This window comes from Plectropomus leopardus, chromosome 9, assembly GCF_026936395.1.
Source record: "Plectropomus leopardus strain MGB_pleo_1.0 chromosome 9, ASM2693639v1, whole genome shotgun sequence".
Lineage (NCBI taxonomy): Eukaryota > Metazoa > Chordata > Actinopteri > Perciformes > Serranidae > Plectropomus > Plectropomus leopardus.
In genome coordinates this window covers 10,515,229-10,537,191 of record NC_142184.1, presented here as the reverse complement: position 1 = coordinate 10,537,191, position 21,963 = coordinate 10,515,229, and the positions used below count along the sequence as shown (strand labels likewise).

General features: G+C 40.5%; 1 protein-coding gene across 6 annotated transcripts in view; it reads right to left on the bottom strand.

The window, feature by feature from the left end:
- Positions 1 to 21,963, bottom strand: part of LOC121946700 (synaptotagmin-2-like) — a 79,551-nt gene that overhangs the window by 19,069 nt on the left and 38,519 nt on the right. For 4 of the 6 annotated variants that reach the window (XM_042491389.2, XM_042491388.2, XM_042491394.2 and 1 more), the window contains one exon: positions 20,502 to 20,569. The gene's annotated coding sequence lies outside the window, so the exon portion shown is untranslated. Of the gene's footprint in view, positions 1 to 13,625; positions 13,794 to 13,937; positions 14,133 to 20,501; positions 20,570 to 21,963 lie in introns of those variants that run through there. The other 2 variants (XM_042491393.2, XM_042491391.2) reach the window with 2 other exon arrangements.

Below are 21,963 nucleotides of genomic sequence, written 5' to 3'. Positions count from 1 at the left end.
ATCTTTTGAAGATTCTGATAAGTACACATCACCCTTAAGCACATATTAAGCGCACATGGTGTGATGGAACAAAATGTGAACAGAAGTAGCTCTAATGCAGTGGAGCAATGTCAAAGACAAACTGCATCTTAATACCACATAAAAATGTATGTAGTTCATGTTCTATGAGAAACTCAATGCTCACAATTAAAAAAAACATCCTATTTAGCAGAAGAATGACAGTATAATTCTTAAACAACAATAAATCAGTGATGATGGATGTGATGACTCACAAAGGACTTATGTGCTGAAAATCATGCATTAAGTAATTAAAAAATATATTGGACATGTTGTCCAAAGAATGAGAATATATCTACCAGTATTACAAAACGACTGCAGTGCCTGCTTGTTAAGAATGGGCTGATTGTTTAGCCCTAAGTATTGCTGCTTGCGGTTTTCTTGAGAGCTGCTCATCCAAACAACTTCACACTCCACACTGCGCTGCCTTGGGTCCTGAGCAATATACCTGCCATGACATACAGTAGTTATGTCCCCTAGCAATGCTGGAGTATGCGTGTCACTTGGGTGCAAAAGCTCTCGTAAATATCTTATGGCCAAAGTCAAAGCCTGGCTTTCTACAAGAACAAAAGCTTTATTTTCCAAATGTTTAAATCTGCCACAATTTAATATCTCTTTTCTCTTTCTACATCTGTTAAGTCAAGTCAAGTCGAGTCGAGTCAAGTCAATTTTATTTATAAAGCCCATTATCACAAAACACGGTTTGTCTCAGAGGGCTTTACAGCATACGACATCCCTCTGCCCTTAGACCCTCACATCACCTATGGAAAAACTCCCCAAAAAGAACCCCTGAAACGGGGGCTAAAAGAAATGGAAGAAACCTCAGGGAGCGGCAGAGGATAATGAGGGATCCCTCTTTCAGGACGGACAGACGTGCAGTAGATGTCGTAAATAACAGTTGAATTACAATAATGACAAAAAGGAAAGAGAGAGGGGAAGAGAGAGGAAGAGAGAGAGAGAGAGATGCACAGTAATTATGGTAACAAACACGTCATATTATGATAATAATAGTTGTAAAATTACTAAATGCACTCTATGATAGCATGTTCTGTTATGTGCAAATAACTTTTGTGTTGATAAAAGTCCTGTGCGTATATTGATAGTGGTTCTGTTCTTGAATGTGGCCAGACACAACTTCCACGTCTGTCACATGATGCCATGGGGCCCAGAAAAGCTTTTCTTCACAGACTTGCATTGTGAAAGAGATGTCTGTAAATCAGCTGATTGTTTTTCCCCAAAGGTACATCAATACTTAAATAGCCCTTAATTAAATCATTATGTACTAACAGTTACAGTAATAGTCACTAACAGCCGAATGCATAGTTATTATTATGAACTTTCATTCATGTGAGCGAGCCTGAGACCGAGCCGTGAGGAGGCAGTTTTAAAAGAAAAACGCTGGTTCTGGCTCTATGAGCACATGGATGCAGGTTATTTTAGACCCACAACTGTATCCAGCTGTTTCCAGTTCTCTATTAACATCCATGAGTGTAGTGAGCAACAGAGAGCAAAGTGTGCCCAGCATGCCTTTTGGCAGTGTAACAGTTAATAGGGTCCCCTCTCTATATAATACAATATCTCAATATAATACACTGCACAGTGTGTACATAACGAACTACCAATAAATATGTCATAGATCTCAAGAGCTCTGCCTCAACACTGCACTTCCTTGTGTCCTCAGCAATTCACCCGCCAAGGGTGAAGTCAATCGGATGAATGTTGTTGAGAAACTCGACATAGACGGACAGACAGACAAACAAACAAACAGAGACTCCTTCTGCTTTAGTTAAATGAGTCTCACATGCTTATCTTAAAACAGAACATTCTCTTTAGCCAATCTCTGGTCTCTGACTATTATCATATCATCAGATACATCATCGTAACTGCTTTGTGTTACTGTCTGTATGTCTGTCCATTACATCTATCTTGTTAATCTTCAATCTATATATGTCACTTTTTATTGTGTAAGGTCATTTCACCAATAAAGGTTAAAAAAAAGGGACAATACAGAAAGGGCAAAACAATTGCGAAAAAGTTTTGGGAACATATGAAAAAGCTATTTTTTATGACTCAACCAAGGTCCGAACCCTTTGGCTTTGTAACGTTCAATTCATCCCCACTGAGGAGGTGCACAGGAATTCATTTAATAAAATGATTGATTACGGCAGTCTACACCACAGTCTGCCACTTCGTACTGTTTCTAACACTTTTCACAGAGTTGCGAGGGTCATGGATTCGGGATCAGCTACCGACAGTATTTATGAGAAATAACTATCAATTCTCAATTTATCGCGTTTTTGTTTTGTCTGGACGCTGCCCTGTACTCAAGCCAACAGTGCCTGACCGGCGAAGGTGTTTGACCGTAGAAACAAAACAAAATGAACAACTACGGGCTGTTCTCCGGTGGTGTTTCCACAGGCCAAACAAATGTTCAATCAGAGCTCTTATCGGTTCCAGAAATCACAGTGTGACAAGTGCAGCTGAAAGCAGCCTGCCGACAGAGTGATGAGTGATCGGGCGAGACCTCCGTTCAGAAAGCAAAGAAAGATGACAAGCATAACGAGAGGAGACTTCTGCTGTTGATTTTTTTTAAAGTCATGGTGATACGGGTAAAAAAAGACAGAAAAAAAGAGGAAATTCCTATTTTTCAAGTTCCAATTCTCCAAGTTGGTGCCAGAGATTCTGCCTCTATTTATTGCCACGTATAAATTATTTAAATTGAAGCTGACAGCAGGATGGATGAGCTTGTATTATTCAGGGGCCAGAGCCAGTTCATACATCTTAAAATATACGTATCTAAAATAACTGCTGCTACAGGCTGATGTTACAGACAACCAAGATCTTGTTATGATATACCGGGATGGAAACTGAGCTATTATACATACAAGGTTATTGAGAAAATTGAAAAAATGACTCGGAATCATTTCAGCCCATCACACATTTGAAAATGAGTGTGTTGCTCAATAAAACAGCAATCAGGTGCCTCACTGTCCCCGCTCTCTATTAGACACCACTGTAGACGTTGTGACATGTTAAAAGCATCCACTTTACACCTGAGCTTTATGTGAAATTTATCCTGTTTGCCCCACACATCAGGGCAAGCCAGACCAATTAAATTAACATTCATGGATATGTGCTACAGCATTTTATCTCCTCAGCTCCGAGGGCGACAGTGAGGACGGACAGAGAGGACACAGACTTACGCTATTGTTTTATGACAGCCATTAGTCCTGCTTCACTGCCAGCTCACAGCGCTCATTCCAGACAAATCAACTATATAAAAAGCCTTTTCTCTGGTGAAGGAAGTCTTTTACCTTCTTTGGTCCTTTTTTTTTGTGAGGAATCATTATTATCTGTTGACTGAGGCTATAAAAACTACACAGGATGTTTAGTTCATCAAACTTAACCCCATGAATAACAAAAAGGTCACAATGGCTTAATCCTGAAATCTCCATATGAACAGAGGCAAAAATGCTTCATAACAAATCTAGTTGTTCCAATAATTCAAATATATAAAAAAAAACAAGACCAAACTACAGCCATGTAAGCAGCTTTTTGAGATTATACGTAGGTACAGCCATGATTTGAGCTTACGTCTTATGTCAGTATGCTAACATCTCACAATGTCAGTGCTAACATGGTGATGATCAGAAGAATTATTGTTTACCACCTTAGTATAGCATAGTTAGCTCTGTCAGCAATGTTGCCGTGTTTGCACCCTTAGCACGGCTAGCACTCGCCACTGTCATTTCATGTCAGCCACCTCCATGATTGCATGTTACATTAGACCGGCTACTACATATCTACTGGCTACTGAGAGACGGCCCCTCGCTCGCTTTCTGTTTACACAGAAAATACGTAAATATGCAGAATCACATGACACTCTGCCAGATGTTTCAGGGGGACACTAGGGGGATTCCTGAATAATTACAATGAATCCTGATTTCAAAATGTTCACCTGCTGGTGACACTAGAGTAAAAGGCAGAGGATCAACAAATTTATTAGGATTTACCCTCTGAGAAGCATGAATGTCTGCACCACATTTCAGAGCAATCCGTCAAATAGTCTGGACCAAAGTAGCAGGTCAGTTGGGACTGGTAAACAGACACCCCACAGCTAAAACTCAGAGCGACCTGAACAACATATACTCAAAAATAACTAAATATGTGATAAGTAGATGCAAAAGTAGACTAAAAAGATTGTGTTAAATTATAATACAGGTGGTTGGTGGTTAATCCCTGAACCAAAAGATTACATTTTAGAGAGGTATTAGAGCACGGATTGCCCCTTGCTTGTTACCACCAATGAGATGCCCTTGAGCAAGACTTTTAACCTCTATCTGCTCAAGTGGTGCTCCACGATGACCAGTTCAGACTATGGTTGTACTGGGCAGCCTCCAGGCGTAAATGTGAGTAACTGTGTGTGAGTGTGAATCGGGGTGATCCTGCAGTATCAGGAAACATTCCCTGTGATGAATGCAATGCAAGTTAAAAATAGACCTCTTATCCAATATGCATTTCCTATAATACTCAATTACTGAAATCTGTGGGAGTTTTGAGCTCCATCTCCCAACGTGCGTCTCATTTCGTTAGCGTTTGAGTCATCAGAATTAGTTAAAACAAAATGGCTCGGCTCCCCGGCCCAGAGCAGCGCAGCCATGGGCATGATCCGGCCCTTATCACTAAACACACTGCTCCGAGTTGGATGGGGATCAAGCACTTTTATCTTTGGTGCACAAACAAACAGGGTGTAGCAACCACACGTACTCACACAGCAGTTTGACTGAGAAATTAACTGTGATGCATGAAGGTTTAACGTCTCTCTTAAAGTCTATCAGGCGAGACACAAGGTGAAAGCAGATGGCTTCAATATTTGTAAAAAGAAAGATCACTACTGTAGACTCTGAGGAGGAATCAGTGAAAGCTGGGAGAAGCTGTGTTGTTTGCATCTTTCATTTCAAAAGAATTCAGCTAATTGTTTTTAAGAACATCTTCAAATGGATTCAAAAAAATAATTTGCTTTCATATAGCAGAAATAAACAAACTGCTGTTCCATGGTAAAATCATTGACTTTATGTAACCAGAATCAGAAATACTTTCCCCATCACAAAGCCATGGCAATTTGTGTTTGATGTGGCTCACACGGTATACACAGAGTACACAATTACTTAATTATAGCTGATATTAGGAACTTCTTCTCAAAACAGCCAAAAGATTCTCGAACTTGACTACATGCACATTCTCTTATATGATCTGTGATATAGATTTAATAACTGAATAATTAGAAAGAGATGATAACTTTCATCTTGATTCTTACTCTTACAGTATCATGACATATTTTCACTGCTTTCACATGATGTGTGTCTTGCAGCACAGGTGTTTCAAATCAGAGATGAAGGCTGTGTATTGGTACTGATACCTTTAAGGTATCAACCGAAATAATATAGTACCAAATAGTATCAAATCCTCTCCAGTCAAATAATACCTAAATTTGATCTGTTTTGTACCCTGGTTGGCCCTGTTGAATGGTCTGTGCATATTGTCAGCATGATGTTTATTTGGCCATATTTCAATTCGATGTATTTGTTTTTCTATATTCATGTTTTCCTATATTAAATATGTTTATACTTTCTTCTCTTAATATATTCCCATTATGTAACCCTTTCTCTGTTGTTTATTATGGCTATTTGGTCTTTGTGTTGCCTGATTCCCATTTGGAGCTGTGTGTGTGGGTTGGCCTAGAAAGAGGTGTTATTGTTATTATTTTGCCATGAGATTTGCCATTAGCCTGACTTCATTGCTGACATGTTTGACATGCTTTTCAAAGGATATCATTCAAAGTTTACACAGATGTAGCTGTTGCCCATAATTATCAAATTTGACGGTGGTAGGTGCCTTCTAATAAGCCAAATTCACACAGACTGTGGGATGATTGTAAAAACAGCTAATGCTTCTGATTGACCTCACCTGAGGAGGAATTATCTACATATATTTTGACATGTTCTTTGTTTCTACACTTTTGAGGACTGAAATGTTGCATATTTGAATAAAGTATATTGCAAGTAATAGGACTGTATGCAGGAATTCTCATCTCTTCTCTGTACCCAGATTTAGAAAAAAAGACTATACGTATGGTTTTGCTTGCAGCCAATTACCACAAGTGTTCTTTGATTTAATGCTAATGTGATTGGCCCACTACTGCAGCAGCTGCAACTCATACAATCTGTGGTCAGGTTAAGTCAAGCACCGTGTATTGACAGTTCAGCATTATAAGATGCCGCAATAACGTTTGAAAGTATGGCCACTATACACACCACTCCATTCACATAACTGGTTTTGAATGAAATGAAATAAAAAGTTATACCAATGAAGTACTGTTTTGGTATTTGTGTCACTTTAAGGTATTAGTACTGGCATCATCATTTTTGAAAACACTGCCAAGCCCAATCAGGGACGTTGTGGTTTTGTGGTCGGCGTCTTTCCCCCTAAACTTTCGGGGCTCACCTTGCAGTACATTTAATGTGCTGAACTGAATACGTTTTATGCAATAAATAAGACTATAAGAGATAAATAAGATTAGTAGCAGATTTTTTAATCACACTCATGCACACTAATGGATTATCACATCATATGTTGTCTTCATCATCATTAGAGAAAAATGAGTCACTTAGAAACGCTAAGATATGCCTACAGGCTAACTGCTTTTACTTAATTGCCTCCCACCTGTCAAACTCTAATAATAACAACTACATCTCCATACTCTGCATACACATGACTAAGACATGCTGCTTCCTTATCTAAAGTCATGCGTTTGATGACCGACTGACCACAGAGTGTGACATCCTCCCCAGTGACAGGAAACCCCAGCTGCAGATAAGCAGTGTGAGGGGGAGGGTTGTGTTTATTGAAAGCTTATTAGCACCCAGGTCAGATACAAGAGAAAACAACCTAAGGAGAGGGAGCTAAAAGTCATGCAGCTGTTTCATTACACGACAACAAGTACCCCGAACACTGATTAATTAACAATCTACAGCCAGACGGTGAAGTCCTTTAGTTTCCCCCGGCCCTTACAACTTGCCTTTAAACCAGATCACAGCTGTCTGCCAGTGGCCAATCTATATATTTGTTAAAATCTGAGCTTCTATGTGCTGCATTAGTGATGGAATACAAAAGGTCTTTCAAAATGGCTTCTGTAAAAGGAGAGAAAACTGGTCATGGGGTCATACAACTGCAGCTCGGGGCAACAGTCAGAAGCAGTGGGGCGGCAAATTAAGTATTGAATATTAGTCACAGTGAAAAGGTTGTTGTCGTCAAAGAGAAAAAACGGCAGGAATGGCCGCTCGGTTGTCACCGGCCACCAGACGACCGGGGTCCTCCAAAGGTAAAAAGTAATCTGAATAACACAACCCCAGTGAAATCATTCAGCCTCCACTGAGGCCCCTGCCATCTGTGACATTATGGGTTATGCGTGGGCGGGCGGAGTGCTTGGCCTCCAGCTCTAGTAGCTGCGCATCCTGCGCAGCTTCATTTCCTTCAAGTCTCACTAATGTGATTGCTTCAGTAAATTCGGTTGGATTATTTAAAAATATACAAGAAGTCAGTAACTTTCTCCAAGCACTAGAGAGACTCTTAATTTGATAATTTCAGATATGCGTAAATGTTACTTTTATGCAAAGTGGTATGTCTTTCACAGTGGGGCAGATTATCTCCTTCTGGGAAGTTGCATGCGTATGTGCGTGTGTGTGCTCTGAGTTTTTATTTGCTATGCCGAGTGACTCTTTCATCTGAATCCCACTGAGCTATTTTAGGTGTGAGCCAAGTTGTGCAAGATTTCGAGGATATCATTTAAAAAGGTATTGGTTCAAAGACATCATGTGCATCTTGAATTTATGATAAACACACTTGAAGGAAATGGGAGGAGAATATTGGCTCGGCTACCGCTGAGTCACAGCTGACCTCTGAACCGTCTGGACTCGATTTCAGCTGGAAATATGCACTGGAACATTTGGAGAACAGGGGGGCATAGTATTTTATTAGATCCATCAGACAGAGCATTACTGTAGTCGGAAAAGCCGAGCTGAGATGGTGGAGTTGTTTCAATTAGAGATAATGTGCAGCTTTGTTCCTGAACTCTTGCTACTCTATGGTAATTCACCCCTGCTGAAATGGACTTGGGGCTCCCACAGTCATAATGGTCTCATTTTGGCCGAGTTTTAATAGGATTACAGGGGGGATACTGATGGCTGCATTGCTTGTTATTTACCGCTGAAGAATGAGATACTGTGTGGAACTTGGCCTGAGCCAAACCTAAGAGTATATTTAGCTGTATTTAAGGAAAATTCATTAAAATGATAGAATTTATTTTTTCTATTATTTCTCATTAACTGAGCTCATTATTGATAAAAATTTCAGTATGCATTTTTTATTTCAGTGTGAGTGAAAATATTGAGCTGAGAGTTTCTCCTAACTTAACAGCATCATTAAAGGTTGTCTGTAAGTTTTTACATGTATTAGCCCAGTTTATTATTTTATTGCCAATAGGTGAACAGGTTGTAACGTAACTAAAAAACTGAGATTTTCCCCGACTTTTTTGGTTGTCTCGAGCACACTGGGAACTGACTTCTGTGCAAAGTACTCAGGCCGTTCTGGGAAAATCCAAAGGATGAGATGTTACTCATGTTCCAGAGGGTCTAGTCTCTTTTCAACTCTGCTATTGTGCAACAGTAGCTAATGTTAACTCAAGGGCCGATCACACTGAGAAGTGTCGCTGGAAAAACGTTGACAGCAAAACCATAGAAACAGCGTAGCGCTTCATTTAAAAAAAAACATAATGGGAGGGCTCTTTTATAAAACGCTGGGACCGTGGTGTAGGTTAAAGCCTCATATTAGCTTTTCACTTCTGGTGATTGCATTTAGGTTTCAAAAATTCTGAAAGTCTGGGTTACATACAGAACCTCTAAAAATGCAGTTTTTATAGCTTCTGCTGGTTGTATCTATTAGGGTTGTAACAGTATGACATTTTCATGGTACAACTGTCTCAGAAAATATCACAGTATCATGGCATTACAAAATTATTATCATCAGTCACATTGACCCTTAAAGGAATGAAACAGAGGGGTCAGTTTTGGTTGAACAAATGTTTTATCACTATAATTAAGACCTGAAACCATTTTTTAATGGAATTATGTGTAAAAAGTCTCTCTTTTGAAAATACCTGAAGGGTGTGATTTTGCACCCAGCTGCATTTTTTTCAATATTGTAGATAAGAACAAGTACACAATATGATAATCGTCATATCATCTTATACCTTAAAACTGGTATATCACTGCAAACCTAGTATCTTTCTGTGCTTCTTCATTGCTGCATAAAGATATCTCTTCGACTTTGCTCGTGCACACATGTGCAATGTCATTGTATGATCCCGAACAGATCTCGGCTGGCATGCACAGTCAGATAAACGCCAAGTGTGTGGCAGAGACAGATTCCTGCAAGGTAGACCACTGTAGTTGCAAAACACTCCCTCTTTTGTACATGGTGGAGAGCCAAGAGACTGACAAAAGCTCTGGCAAATCCAAAAAAGCAGCACACGGTGCACAGCGTGTGCCAGAGCCAGATTCTTGACCAAGAACCTTCAAGTCTCCTGCCACAATACATCTATGGGAAAGTGCCAAGCATCTGTCCGGATGCTTTAATGTGACTTAACTGTAATTAAGCCATTAAATTCAGCTAACAAGGCACTAGCTTCAGTGATCAGCAAAAATCCTGCTAGCCATTTCTCTTTTTGAGGAGTGCATGTCTCCTGATTTGGGGTTAATGCGGGTCATACAGCCTACAGTTAATGTTTTCATTTCTTTTACAATAGTTTCGACAAATCTTACAGTTTAAAAGCTTATTTCACTAGTGCCAAACTAACCTAAGATGAACTCTATTTTTTTAGGCCAGCTCTGTAACTTTTTAGTAATATCTGTGCCAAAACACAACAGACTGAATGACATTTACACATTCACTCAGCACCCAATCTACAACACAGTCAGCAGAACTGCTTATGCAGCCGTCCAGGACAGGCCATTTACAGAGGCATCAGCCCCCCGTGTTCAGCCTCAGGATTTCACAAACATTCAGAATGCAAACACACAACACAAGCGTCCACAAGAAAAGACCCTGACCATCAATCACAGATGTCAAGATGGCAATTACACCTTTTTGTCAACAAAATGCAACTGCATCAGGAAATCCTGCTGGTGCCACAGCTGATGTGAGGGCAACTGTGAAGATAAGGATGTCAAAAAGGTGCCGTGCACATCATCTCGCAGAAGAGAATTAGAGAAAAGCCTCTCCCTCATTGTGTGCTGACCTGAAAGGCAGTCCAGAGAGGCTCATTTACAATTCTGCTTGTGTAGATAAAACAATGCTTATTCTCACCTGCAGCTGAATGTGACTCAGCTATTATCAGGAGAGATCCTTGAAAAGGAGGTGGGAGGCACCAGGGTTTGAATGCTGAGCGAGGAGCTGCAGGGATCATTTACAGCCAGTTGCCATACATCCTCCCTCTCCCCCTCAGCACAACCCCTTTCCCCGTCCCCTGATAGGTCGATTAATCATTCTGTCACAGAGATAGTGACCCAATCTGCATGTAAGGCTGTGAGGAAAAACTGTAAAAGAGGAGTGGGCCTCTGCAGCACTGCAGATAGGACAAAACTATCAGGGTTCTTGTTTGGAGAAGGACAATATGAAGACAGCAAGTACAAAATATCTTTTTAAGTTACAGTATAGTTTAACATTTTGGGAAAGATGCCTCACTGCTTTCTATTGGAAATGACAAGATTGAAATCAATCCATCAACTATATAGTAAGCTACAACCAGTTAGCTTAGCTTAGCATAAAGACTAGAAACAAGGGAAGACAGCTAGCCTCTGAAAAGATGAAAATTCACCATGTTATAGAGGGGTGTCTACTGGACTGTTTCTATTGTCTATGAGCAGTTGCCAGGCAACTAGCAGACTTCAAGAAGTTGCTGGTCCCAGCCAAGAAAATTCTGAAAGAAGGAAAGGTCGTGATGTCAGTGACAACATTCGAATTTTGCACTGGAGTCAGACTTTGGTGCCACTTCTGTTGGAGTAAATGGGGCCGGCATTGCAATCCTTTAGCTCGGCTACGTTTTGCATCGTGTATATGTAGATCTAAGGGTGTGTACTGTGTATTGCACTTTTTAAAAAATATTGTTTTATGTATTGGTGTGTTTTTCTATATTCAAAACCCAATACAAATATTTTATTACTTAATCTGATGGAAGGATTTTTCAGTCAAACTTGAAGCAGCAAAGATATGATGTTTTATAGTGTGATTTGTCGTGCCCAACCCACTGACCTCAATAGAAGTGGTACCAAAGTCTTGCACCAATACAAAATTCAAACGGTGTCACTGATGTCAAGACCTTTTCTTTTGTTGTAGTTTCCGTGTTCCCAGACAAAAGATAGCTTGGCGGTTTTGGTTTTGTACCCTTTCGTTTCTGTATTGATTAAAAAAACAAGATGAAACATGTAAATTGGTGAGCGTTGGTAGTTCTGGTAGGTTACTTTGGACAGAGCCAGGCTTACTGATACTCTCTTCTTGCAGTATTTGTGCTAAGCTAAAGTAATCAACTGCTGGTTGTACATAAGAGTGGTATGAATCTTCTCATCTAAACTTGCCCCAGAAAGCAAATCCACATATTTCCCAAAATGTCAAACTGTTCCTCTAAATGAACTCCTGCATATTTGTCCAACTTTTGACACAAAAAACCTCTGCATAATTCAAAGCTTTTGCTGTAACTTTGTGGGCGTTACACAAAACATCTCCAGTATGATGAAACACACTGAAAATATTTTCACTCATTCTCTACAGCAGAGTGTTACCCTGCTCTGTAGTACGCTCCCTCTGACCATCACAAATCTTCTCCTCCAGTGAGAAAACAAAAAAACGCTGCTTGAGGTCTTGCAACAAAAATTGGCATGTTTTTCTCCCTCTGAAGATTAAAGAGTGGTGAAAATGCCCTGTCAGCGCAGCAGGGTGCCGTGACTGGTGACAGCGTCTGACCATTTAACACTGACGCTCTCTGCCATCCTCTGCCAGCAACACAACATCAAATGGGCTGGGGCCAGAACTGGGAAGACTCAGCTCTCACCTGGTGTGGGAAGCTGACAGTGGCTGAGCAGTCCCAATGATAGTTGTGCTAATGTGTCAGAGAGAAAATCACTGACTCATCCTCAGAGTGCAGCAGGGGTTGCCACTTTGAACACACCTCTGCTTGCAGAATACTTTAAAATATGACCAGCTGAAGAAATAATGAAGCAGCAGGAAGTGGGAAAACAAGGCTGATGTGGGTGCAAGAGGGCACACCCACTCAAGCAAGACACTCTGGGAGGCAGTTAGAATAAGCCTCTTTTATTTCTCCTCTTCTCTGAGCAGTCCTCTGCAAACGGGCACCAGCTGCCTTCTTGGAGGGAGCCAAAAGAAAAAAAAGAAATAAGACCGGTGAACTTCAAAGCGTCCTCTCATTTTTTCTGGTTATGTATGAGAGAGTCGGAGAGTATTTCTCAGTGTGAGAGCCAATGGGAGCGGCAGCCTGAGGTACGTACTTAATGAGCCTGCCTGAATGTTTTAGAGGCTGACAAAAAAAGAAACCTTCAGAGCATGCTCAGAACAGTCTCCTGCACTCCGGATATTGGAGGAGTAAACATGTATGCAAGTATAGCATACACGCAGCTGCATATACATATAATATGACCCCTCACATCCCATACTCGGGGTTTGTTTACCACACTCCTGAAACCTGAGTGATCATGTGACCACTCTGAATACAAGCTATTGACTGTATCTGATAATTACACCAGGGACTCTCAGGAGAATAAACCTGGTTTATATTTCGGGATGTTACTTCAGGACACGAAGCAGACATGAATAATCTCTTTGCGCATAATGTGAGAATTATTGGATTTGTTTTAAACTGGAGGAAATGACACCCTATCTATTCACAGTCAGCTTGTTATCATTAATTTGAATTTGATTTCATGAAAACTCTGTTTTGCTAATGATGCAGACCTGCAAGACTCGACATGAGGAGGTTTAGCAGCCCAAGATGGGTTTTGTCCTTGGTGCTGTCACCTCAGCGCTGCCTGTGCTATATGTCCCATGAGAGACAGCAGAAAAAAAGAGCATCCTGCAGCACTTTAAAAAATCCCCACCCCTCTATACTCCTCAGCACAACTGTCAGCCTCTTTTCATGTCTTACTCATCACTCTCAGAAGATAAAGAGCACCGTGGCTTGTGTCCGTTTGGTTACATTGCGTTTATAACACAGTATTGATACAGTGCGGTGGTTTAATTTGCAATTTTCTGGCTCCGGTTGTTTGTTTCCGTGTGTTTTGGGGAGGTCATGAAAGATGCCGATGTGGCTACAGGGGTAAGCAGAGCATCTGTCAGCAGGGCAGCCTCCTGGACACTCTCCAGGAAAGAGGTACTACACCCGTCAGGCAAGCTAAATGAGGCATGATCAATGAGAATAATCTACATCCAGAGCTACATCTCACCCCCTCTTCAAAAAAACCTGATGTGGAATCTTGATGGATTGCACACAAAATGGGTGAAGACAAGGTCCAGAGCTGGATCCGAGAGGCAGGATGTTCAGTATTCCCTTCACAAGGCTCATGAATTAAAGTTTGGACCACATGCACCAGGAAGTAACATGCACACAGCACCTGCATTATGAAAACCAACAAAAAAGGAAACGCCAAGTCAGACACAGCCTGCAGAAAGCAACCCCCAGCCTTGTAACTCTGATCCAGATTCCTCAAAGGAAGTGTTCAAGCAATGCTGAGAAGAGAGTTGAAATACGCCCTTACCAGCACTACCGTAATTCCGTAATCCTGTTCTCCACAAAAGGCTAACCCATTCACCAAAGAGGCACTTAGGGTTAATGTTACAATGCCTTAATAATGTCCCTCGACCGCTCTCCCATCAGCACCAGAAACTGCAGTCCTCTTCGCACTGTTTCCACTGCAGCACTACTTACTCTCCCGTACACACACACACACATACACACACACGCTCACACATTCTCTCGGTGACTACCCCCACCTCTGTTTCGCTCAATCCCCTCCTCCTCTCCCTCGCTCCACTCTTTCTATCTCTGTCACTGAAAGGATCCCCCTCCCCTCCCCTTTTCCCCCCCTTCTCCCGCTTTCTCTCCATCTTCCATCTCTCCCTCCACTCCAGCTCTCACTACCCTGGCCGGCTGATTTGTGATGCTGCTCACAAGGTGCTGTATGCAGCAATCTGTGCCCCGGTCCAATGCATAAGGGCACTCCAAAAGCATCCATATGCTCTACTGTCCGACCGGCACCCACACCCTCGTTCATATAGCACAGCTGCACGGGAACTCCGCGGGGCTCAGATATGTTCCTGAGCTGCTGCTGCATGAAAAAAAGAGTGAATGTAAATAAGTAAACAAGGGTAAAAATGCCATACTGTATATGAGACCTCTAGATAATAAGACAAGAAGAAGCACGTCATTTGCTGTGTGCTTACTGCAGCAATAGTCTGCTGCTGAGTCTCTTTCTCTCTTGCCATCTCTATCCATTTATCTGAATTATGTCTTTAGACTTGCACCACTCCCACTGTCATCAAGGAAGATTTTAATCCTACAACAAGCACAAGGACTAGCTGGGTATTGCGTATATAAGTGTGCAAATATATTGGTAGGATTTGAAACATTTTGCTGACCTTGCACAGCTTTATTAAAGCATCTAAGCTCAGTAATGAGGCTTTTGGGTGTGCTCATGTGATAATAATCGCCAAAAAAAGGGTTACAAAAATATATATATATTTCTAGTATACTAAAATCCTCAGCATCGCTGCCCGGGCCCCCTTTAACTCATACTGCATTTTTTTTCCCTTCCAGTGGGCACATTACTGTGTAAATCTGCTTGTTTAATGACGATATGTGACGCACTCTTTCGCTTTACACCAACGCTGAACCAGACAGTTTGGAGCCCTTTGGGTATTACTGCGTGTCACCGAGAATTATCATCGTCATCTAAGTGAATCACCCTTCTTACTGGCCGGCAATGAGCACTTGAACCAGAAATCAATAAAGTCTCAATCAGAGAAAATGGAAGGTAGAGAGAGTGAGAGAGAGGGAGATGACTTTTTGTAATTTCAAAACATACAACTGGAGCGAGAGAGGAATGTAATTTGTTTCCTGTCTGTGGTAATACCATTTCTCAGTGTTGGGTCCAGGCTGGATGCATGGTTGGTGGTTTTGAATTAGAAGTGATCTGGTAATTATAGGGGAGGTGAAGCTGTCCTAATAACACCCACATAAAGAAAAATGAGAGCTCTTATCATCTTGATATCTTCACCTTCACCTTTGCTAGTGTACAAACTAAGCGGTAAAGCTGGCGTTACTCAAGACTTTTTTTCGTCAACAAATTCATCAGAAGCACCATTCCTGTCTATCTCCAGCTGCGCTGTCATAAATCAAAAGCGTGCAAAAAATAATAATTAAAAAAAGATATACTATGCAGAATTTTGCTAAAAAAAAAATGTATTGACTCACGCTAAAGTGATCTCTCTCAATTATCACGTATGACCCACAAGAAGTGTGTGGTCGTGTATTTATCTATAGAATACCTGCCCTCTGCCTTTATTTTCTTCTTACTTTGCAGTGTTTGAGATGTTCCTCGCACAGCTGGAAGTTGTGAGTTTAAATAAGTTAGCGACCAGGTGCCACATTATAAGGATTATACATCAAAGAAGAAGCAATGAAACCGGCGACACAGAGCTGAAAAAAAAAAACGCAAAATAAAGTGAACAGGAGTGAATTTGGGGTTGGTTTTTACTTTAACTTTCACTGGTTATACTGTTTATAGACAGAAGAAGTATGAATCTTAGTCACATGACTTGGACTCGAGTCACAAATTTGATGACTTTAGACTTGACAAAATCAAAAAAGACTTGCAACTTGACTTTAATGCCAATGACTTGTGACTTCACTTAGACTTGAACCTTTTGACTCAATAGTACTTGACAACTTTCCCCAAACCAATCTGCAGGAAATTTAAAGAAAAACAAGACTGGACAAGAATATAAAAAATTGCTGTTTTGGTGGATTACTTCTAGTAGTGCTATGTGCTATGAAAGTGTACTGTCATCACTACTTTTTTATGATTAAGATCAGTTGCACTCGTTCTAGCAAACCTGTTTTTAAGGAAAAACAAATGCTAATTTTTAAAAAGAAACATTGAATTTTGCTCATATAACATATTTTTACTCTGTTGTTAAAATGGCCTTACATGTGGTGAAGCAGGCATTAAGACTTGTTTATGACTCAAAACTAAAAATTTAGGACTTGGGAGTTGTTAGTTTTGACTTGGGACTTGACTTGGGACTCGATTGCAAAGATGTGTGACTTGCAAAACAATTATTTGGTCCCACCACACACAAGCAGTAACCAACAATTCCTGCATAGTACACCTATAAAAATGATCATAAATATACAGTTTCATTTTGAGAAAAGGCTTACTATTGTTCTTTAGAAAGCTGGGCATTGTAGTTTTTTGGATTAACTGGTGTAAATAGTGCATTTGTTAGGGACTATTTTCTGCAGCGGATTGACACACATTTTGTTTCTAGTAAGTATTCAACTGCACTATATGTAGGATTCACTCAAAATAACAGTGCACATTCATAATGAAAGACCATGCAGTGCAACAGAGTGACAAAAATGGAGCTCGACAGCACAAATGAGGCTTTGGCTACACAGAATATACTCAGTAGCATGATAAAATTGTCACTGTTTTTTGTCTTTTTATGGGATTTACTGACTACAAGAACAGAATATTTAGGGTCACAGAGTACAACCATACCTGGAGGGTGGCTACTTCAGCTTTTCCTGCATCTCACTGCCTCCATATTGTTTTGTGAGGGGTGAAAGTAAAATGGCAGCCTTCACAATGCGATTTGTGCTAAATAAAGCCCAATAGTTTATATTCCCTCCTCATCAACAATGTGGTTTGACATTTAAGCCTCGCTATTGGATCCATGAAAGCTAGTGAAGCCTGTATTCCTTTGTGCACTGTGAGAGATATCTCACAGCCCAGTGCCCTGAAACTCAGGCAGGTCTGATTCAGTGTCTGAGTGGGAACAGGATATTGATCCACCCGAGATTCATGGCATGCTGGGTAAACCCATGGTGAACAACACTGGCACCTGCCCCATGAGACATGAAACACAGAAGCAAAGTGATTTGTAGTGACAGATGACAAATATAAACACTCTCGTCATAGTTTTACACTGCTGACTACTGCTGTACACACCAAAATATGCTAATATTCTAGTAATTCAATTGACTAAGAGAAAGAAAAACTCCATCAGACCTCACTTTGAACTAAACAGGCCAAGTCTCCAGAGACATCCAGTGCAACTTACAATGCATATTTAATAAGGCGTGCGTGTTGTGGAGACTAACTGCTTGCAGCCATGTATTCGAGCCATTCAGTCAATGAGTATGGGAAGCCATTAAAATGCATCGCCCTACCCAGTCTTTTCCGAAAAAAAAATCACATGTAATGCCATGTGTTTCTATGCAATGAGTAAAAGCTGTGCTTTCACAAGGTGACACAGGAGATATCCAACACAACCTCGACAGAAAAAGACAAAAATAGAAATGCAGGATGGCAAAGAGACAGGAGTGATGCTTCTTTTCTCTCCGGGTGATAGGAGAGCAAAAAAAAAAAAAAAAACATAAAAGATGTGTCCTGATGCCTCATATACGGCACAAACGATCACATCTAGTGCTTCTTTTTATCAAGTGAAGTCGTATGATTTATGTCTGCTCTAAACATGAAGCAGTGAAGCATTTTTGCCGCTTCCCCCGATCTTCAAATCTTTTTAGCGAGCGCAGCCTTCATGTATTTGTGGTAAATGTAAAAAGCCGCGGCTGGCGGTCAGGGATTAGATCTGCTTCTGTGTCTGTGCTGCGATGTGGTGCTGCAGATGTGAGGAGGTGCAACAATGCAGCACTGTGTGTTTTATTGTGTTGGCCCATTTTAGATCTGGCACAGCTAGAGGGAAACCCCTCTGCTGGAGACATGTTTCCATTATGTGTTTTCACACAGCTGTGCAGAATCTGCTGCGACAATGTGTGTTATTTCAACGGAAGAGTGAAATATTGTGGGTGAAAACACCAAATTTAGGACCTAATGGCAAATTTTTAGATTTTACCTGTTTTAGTTACTACTGTGGTTTTGTAGGTTAAAAATAATCAATACTCATAAGTATTATATCCTCCATCATATCACTAGGTGCATAAAATGGTATATTAAAGCAAAAATCTTTGAAACACTGAATATATAAGCCTTATATAAAGAGCTGATTTTTTTTAAATCATTTTTCAAGCAAAAATGTTTTAAAATTAGACAATTTGCTTTTTCCTCCCTTACATTGTAGCTAATTAAATTTATTTGGGTTTTTAATAGTTATTCAGAAAAAGCACTTGAAGGACGTCACCTTGGGCTCTATAAAACTGTGATGGACATTTTTGTGTTTTGTTTTGTTTTGTTTTTTTTGTCTCTGATGTCTGTGGACCAAACAATTAATCGAGAACACTGGGCGGATTAATTTTGTAATAAATGATCCTACTTATGAGTAACCCTTTATCTTTTTACTTTAGTTATGTATAAAGCCATTTCACATGGTTATTTTTAAAATATTTGACAATTTACATTTTTCTGTTTTTCTAAATTTAATTTTCTTCTGTGATATCATCTTGGAATATTTTACATGATCCAAATTCTGAAAAAATGAACAGATTCTTATATACAGTATATAGTGCAGAGTAAATCAGTTATTTAAAAATTACTTCTTATCATTATTTATTCAATCAACTGAAATTCAAATCCAATCAGAGTTAATCCAGTAACTGATTTTGTGCAATTTAAGTATTTTTTTGATATTCTGCAATTAAACAACATTCAAAGCTTTTATAACGGACAACTAAATAGGGTTGCTCGCAGTGACGAACCCAAAGGGAATTATCACCTGACCCTCTACAGAGCATCTTTGAACTTAATGTTTTGGTTCACTTTTCCTGCTCATATCATCATTTTTGTGAGCAATAGGCAGCTGTTTTCAGCTGTCTTTTAAAAATCTGCTGTATACAGCATTTGGCAATATGAGAGCTAGATATTATCCTTAGGGGTGTAAAGAATGATTATTTTGCTGTGTTGTGTTTCAGCTGCCTCCCAAGTGGCCAAAATTTAGTTGATGAGTTGAAGTTTAAAAAAGTTCTTTGTGTTTGAGTTCTTATTAAATTTCATCCTGATAAGAAAAAAAGATATTTTTTTTTGGTGCCTCTTGCAAACCCAGAGATGAGGAATTTATGCTCCTTCCTCAGTATGCATTTAGTACAGACCCTAATGGTGCTGCATATTCAAACACTTAACTGTGCAGCAGCAGTCCCCAGGGTAAGAATTCTCATTCAGTGGATGTTGAGCTGATCAATGTTAATAACAATGAGGCTGACACAGGGCAGCGAGGGCTGAATAATGGCAGATGCTCATAGTAACAGAGTCGGAATAAAAGCGTCGGCCAGTAACCGTCCTTCAAGGCGTGGCTGTTGTCCGCTGGGGATTATTAGCTTTCTGTAGCCTCTGAGGCACTGGAGCCTCCATCACTCATGGAAATGACTCTGATTAATCAGCTGAGTGCTGTAGTGTGCGGGGTATGCTGGAGACCAGACCAGTCCGACAGTAAATCATGCTTGTTCACAGTGGGCTGCACCTTCATCCTCACTATGCCTTCCCTGCTCAGTGCACGCTGCAGTGGGCTCCCTCCTCCCTGGCACATGCAGAGCTTTCTCTAACAACAGATGGAAGAGCGGGGAAAACCCGAAACACGACGTTTCATGCTGACATCTAGTGGAATTCAAAACATGTGATTACGCAACTCTATTTACATACACTGTAGCACTGTGCTGATTTCATTGTTGGACTCCATGTTTAATATTCTTCTGGAATAATTTGATATGAAGTATAAATAACTGCAGCGCTCATCAGTGTTATATTACTGGACAGTTTGAGAGAGCACCCAACCATAGACAGTCCACCATCTGGGCCATGCCTTCAGTGGACAGTGGGGACACAGAGCCAAGCAGGATTTCTCATAGGATGAGGAATGGATGATATTTCTGAGAGGGGAGCTGCAGAGGATGGAGGCATCTAACAATGTGCAGTGATCTGTCTCCTCCTAAAGAGGACGGTCACGGCAATGACACTGGACTGATCTGATGGAGTGGAGAATCTCCTCCTCCCTGCTTCTCTCTCCATCTCACAGCCTCTGAGTTCGCAGCGCTGGCTCAGAGCCTCAACTCGTGCCACACATAACATGTTTGCTGGCGGGGTACTCACAGCCAAATCTTGATTTCTTGAAAAGTGGCCGGAGGTAATCACAGTGAGAGTGCTGTCAGTCAGAAACCCTGAAAGAGAAAGACAGTGTGAACTCAGAGAGGCACATTTCACTCTTCACTCTAAATCAAAGAAACGTCCATATTGTATTTATTGGAGAAATTTAATGTCAAAGTTGACCTGAAAGTCATTCCTCTCTGATCATGTAAATATACAGAGTTTGATAGATTTGAAGGCGGTTAAATAACCCAACTGGCAGAAAAATGTTGGCATTGAACGTTTCTGCAAACCATGGATACAATACATTGAAACTCTACATTTCAACAAAGCTGTTGAGAACCTGGTTATGTTTAGGCAAAAAAACACTGATTATGGTTAGAAAAAGATAATGCTTTGGCTTAAAATAGCCCTTTTGTGGGGCACAATCCCGGCAGGAAAAACAGCAGTGTCTCAGTTAAAGACAACCGCTTTTTGGTTCACAATCCGAGGCAGGAAAAGATGCAATGTCTTGGTAAAAAACACACACTTGTAATTTCAAAAGCTGCAATGTCTCAATAAAAAAACGATTGCTTTTTGGGCCACTACCACAAGATTAAAAGCAGCAATGTCAACCACTTTTTAGGCCACAATCCCAACAGGAAAAGCAGCAATGTCTCGATATAAAATAATCGCATGTTGTGCCTTAGTAGCCACAATAAAACAGCCACAGGGCGCTACAAAATACCCATGTTCGGTGCCTAAAAAGTGGCTGGAAACACAACAATGACTCGCTAAATCACAATGTCTTGTTTTTTATTTGTTGGTCTTGAACACTGGTCTGCAGCTTGGCAGGTGTTTGGCCAACATGTCACTCCAATCCACCACCGATGGCAAAGTCAGTTCACATATATGTAAAACATACAAATGTATTCGTGGTTTGCAGAAATGTGCATTGCCAAAAGAAAAATTCTGAGGTCTGGGGTTGGGTTAAACTGGTATTTGTATCTTTTAAAGATAATCCCTGGCATTATATCACCCTCCACTTACACCTAGTGTGTTTAGCATTCTTGACTAAAACCATGAAAAATGAAACTTTCAATTTGCACACAACAAACCCTTTGTTGTGTGCAAATGTTTTTGAGCCAAGAGAAGAATATTGATAGCTGTCTCGCTCTCACATAAACAAGCTGATATATGGCTGGAGCCAATCTTTGTTGATCCACAAAGCTGCAGGATGAATGAATCATGACTGAAAGCTATCTATTGCACATTACGACTCACCGGTTATTGAATCAATTCATTGTCATAACCGTAGTACCACTCTAATGACGGTCTCTTTGAAAACTGGCTGTGAACATAAAACAACTTTCTGAACCAACACACAAAGTTCAAATCTGACTTAAAAGAGCTTTGAACCTTTTATATTACACAGATATCCCCACAGTGTTTTCATGGTGAAGCTCCAAAGATGAATTCATCAGCCATG